Source organism: Rhinoderma darwinii, chromosome 2 (genome assembly GCF_050947455.1).
Source record: "Rhinoderma darwinii isolate aRhiDar2 chromosome 2, aRhiDar2.hap1, whole genome shotgun sequence".
Lineage (NCBI taxonomy): Eukaryota > Metazoa > Chordata > Amphibia > Anura > Rhinodermatidae > Rhinoderma > Rhinoderma darwinii.
Window position 1 is genome coordinate 469775990 of NC_134688.1, and position 4547 is coordinate 469780536.

The window sequence follows — 4547 nt, forward strand, 5'->3', positions numbered from 1 at the left end:
CCATCCAAAATAATCCCCCCTTACTATCGCTGACATACGCTCTTATACCCCTCTCATTTCCCGTTCTCTGATTCCCATCCCACAAGGGCAAGCTAGGGTCTGTGATCTGTCTGATTGGACATCCTTAATTTTCAGGGCCGGCAGGGGTGAACCAGATGCCAACCTCCCTCCCCTGCGGTGCCGGTGTCACTATGCCTGCAAACTACGACTACGACTTGGGAACAGTAGGTGTGTTTAACCAAAAGCAATGCGGACTTATAGGGCAAACAGATGTGTATCTCCTCCCCCTTTTATCTCATTCCTAGCTTTTTTTTAGAGGAAATGGAATGTGCTATTAACTTCCTTGGTTTGGTTATGTTAACTCGCAATGCTCGGTGTGACCATTTTGGATTTGGGCAGCTCTCCACCCCATTTCCTGATCCCTGACAGTAGGTGATATGTAAGTACAGTCCAGGGGACATTTGAGAATTATCCTGGGGAGAGAAACATTATATATTAAACCAAAAGTGGGGAACTCGGGTGACTTAACCTCTGTTTGTACTGCCCGCTCCCCCTTTCATCACACTGATTATACCAAAAAGAGCTAAAAAATACCAGAAATGTTTTAAGTGCAGTCTGTGACTCATACCAGTAACAAAGGTCATTTCCTCTGCCATATCTTAATGTTTGTTATCAACAATTGGTAGTGAATAAAAAATTGTTTTCTGCTGTTTTTCTGAGGATATGCACAACTTTTTTTTTATTGCTCCAAATGCATCTAAAATAAAAAATAAAAATATTTTTTTTTAAATAGTCTTCATAAAAATCTTCCATCATTTTGTGTATTCAGCTCCAATGCTTGTAACTAAAATATTTTTCCTTTGCTCATGCGTTGTGTGCTTAACAAAGCACGTAGGGACATACTTTAGTGCCAATTTAAACCCTCTTGCAAACGACCGAGTGCCACTTGGGCCATTTTTCACAGCATCCAAGTGGCACTTCAAACGCGACTCTCCACTCCGGTGGAAAGACAGAACATGCCCTATCTTTCCACGGATCATGAACAGGACTCAGGCGGCACACTCAGTCGTGTGCAAGAGCCATAAGAGAAAATGCTACAATTTTGAGTTGCCCTTCTCAGTGCGGTCATCCGACTATCGACTGGGGGGGGGGCAATAGTTAAAGTAGTTGAATTAACACTAAACCGACTTGGATGAGTGGTGACTCATCATCAAGATTTCTGAACAGGTCTAATTGATTTTGATTAATAACTTGTAGATACGCCATGATCTTGATGAATAGAATTCCTAATATATAAGGATGATGTTATCCCACATTACTACTGGAGTGTACGCACATTTCAATCACACAACTACACCAGGGACATTGAAGACATGAATCGCCAAAGACATCTCCAAGAATAACCCACCACTGGGATCTTAATTTGCTACACAATGTCTCCGCCAAGCCCATCTCCTGAAACACAAAACTTGCTATCATTTTTATTATTGCACCGCTCCTTTTGACTATATTGATGCTGCATAAGTGGGTGGGACTTAAAAGCTACTAAAGAGGTAAAAGTACTGAACCACGGGACAGGACGGGACAGGGGGTGGTAGCATTCATAACATGGGGAATGGTGAATTCTCTGTTTTGAGCTTCATGACCACTTTGCTGTGTTCTAGCACTACCGCACCATTTCTAGCTTTTCCCGGGAACTGAGCGTTTGACTACTCAAGATGGCAAGGAATTAAAAATGCAAGTCGCTAGGCAAATAATTGATCTGGACCAATGCACTGCTCTCCTTGAACAAAAAACTGCGGATATTACTCACACTATTGGTGCAGATGGAGTCCGATGGGATGAACACACCTCCCATCTGGATCTTTTGAAGGCTTCATGGAAAGACTTGGAGAACCACCGTCCAATATTAAACCTCGGCATCAGGAGCCTTCTTGAGTCTATCATTAATATGAATGAAGCTACCTTAAATCTCTTTTCCGCTCTCTTGCCTTAGATGGACTTGCTAGGCATCAGACTTATTTATCTTTGTTATGCCACCTCATGGCTGGGGTACATGTTCACTAATAATGTGCACCCAAAAATGCCCAGTTCTCTCGACACTTTTCAAAACTATTCCGGTAGGTGTAAAACCACCACAAACACATAATAAGTTTGGCCACATCACGTATTTCCCCCAACGTTCTCTGTGCGTAGATTATTCGTTTTAATTACAAAAAGTGGAGCTTGAAGGCCCTTTTGTATCATCTAAACAGCTACACCATATATATTATATAGTGTAGTCCCGTTGAGAGCTAGTCCACACAATTATGTTGCTTTTCTGTTTCAGAAGCTATACCGGATGTAGGTGTTATGTGGTGAAAGATATTAAGGTCGATTAAGATTTGTATAATATATTTTTTTTACTACTGTCACATTTTGTTTTTTATAACACTGTATAAATATATTTCATAAATCGGGAACATTGAATACTTTCAATGTTTTAATTTTTACAGTATTGTTTCTATAGTGAAATGTTAATACCGGAGCATTTTCATTCTAGTTCGAGCCAACATACTTACTGTATTACCTTTTGTAAGCCCAATATACTGCTCTCTGCTATTTTAGAATTTTTAAGCTTATAGTTTGAAAATAATAGTAAAAAAATATGCTTTTTTATTTTTCAACTAATTTTTTCTGGTAATAATATAATATATACAGTGGAGGAAATAAGTATTTGATCCCTTGCTGATTTTGTAAGTTTGCCCGCTGTCAAAGTCATGAACAGTCTAGAATTTTTAGGCTAGGTTAATTTTACCAGTGAGAGATAGATTATATAATAAAAAAAATAAAAAAATCACATAGTCAAAATTACATATATTTATTTGCATTGTGCACAGAGAAATAAGTATTTGATCCCCTACCAACCATTAAGAGTTCAGCCTCCTCCAGACCAGTTACACGCTCCAAATCAACTTGGTGCCTGCATTATAGACAGCTCTTACATGGTCACCTGTATAAAAGACTCCTGTCCACAGACTCAATGAATCAGTCTGACTCTAACCTCTACAACATGGGCAAGACCAAAGAGCTTTCTAAGGATGTCAGGGACAAGATCATAGACCTGCACAAGGCTGGAATGGGCTACAGAACCTTAAGTAAGACGCTGGGTGAGAAGGAGACAACTGTTGGTGCAATAGTAAGAAAATGGAAGACATACAAAATGACTGTCAATCGACATCGATCTGGGGCTCCATGCAAAATCTCACCTCGTGGGGTATCCTTGATCCTGAGGAAGGTGAAAGCTCAGCCGAAAACTACACGGGGGGAACTTGTTAATGATCTCAAGGCAGCTGGGACCACAGTCACCAAGAAAACCATTGGTAACACATTACGCCGTAATGGATTAAAATCCTGCAGTGCCCGCAAGGTCCCCCTTCTCAAGAAGGCACATGTACAGGCCCGTCTGAAGTTTGCAAATGAACATCTGAATGATTCTGAGAGTGATTGGGAGAAGGTGCTGTGGTCAGATGAGACTAAAATTGAGCTCTTTGGCATTAACTCAACTCGCCGTGTTTGGAGGAAGAGAAATGCTGCCTATGACCCAAAGACCATCCCCACTGTCAAGCATGGAGGTGGAAACATTATGTTTTGGGGGTGTTTCTCTGCTAAGGGCACAGGACAACTTCACCGCATCAATGGGAGAATGGATGGAGCCATGTACCGTCAAATCCTGAGTGACAACCTCCTTCCCTCCACCAGGACATAAAAAATGGCTCGTGGCTGGGTCTTCCAGCACGACAATGACCCGAAACATACAGCCAAGGCAACAAAGGAGTGGCTCAAAAAGAAGCACATTAAGGTCATGGAGTGGCCTAGCCAGTCTCCAGACCTTAATCCCATCGAAAACTTATGGAGGGAGCTGAAGATCCGAGTTGCCAAGCGATAGCCTCGAAATCTTAATGATTTACAGATGATCTGCAAAGAGGAGTGGGCCAAAATTCCATCTAACATGTGTGCAAACCTCATCATCAACTACTAAAAACGTCTGACTGCTGTGCTTGCCAACAAGGGTTTTGCCACCAAGTATTAAGTCTTGTTTGCCAAAGGGATCAAATACTTATTTCTCTGTGCACAATGCAAATAAATATATATAATTTTGACAATGTGATTTTTTTTTTAATATAATCTATCTCTCACTGGTAAAATTAACCTAGCCTAAAAATTCTAGACTGTTCATGTATTTGACAGTGGGCAAACTTACAAAATCAGCAAGGGATCAAATACTTATTTCCTTCACTGTATATACTGTATAATAATATAGTTTTACCCTAAAAAATACCTTATTTTGTGATCGTTATTGTCTACCGTGAATTTTGAAATATTACAGGTCTATTGTCTATCAGGGCTATCGTTACAACTATGAATAACGTGGTGAACTTTTTTTAGGTGGGTATTTTATGTGTCATTTTTATTTAATTTATTTTCACTTTAGTTAACTTTTATTTATTTTTTATTATTATGGCCTATCCCTCAAAGGTCAGGAAAGATTTTTGGGGGCCTTTATT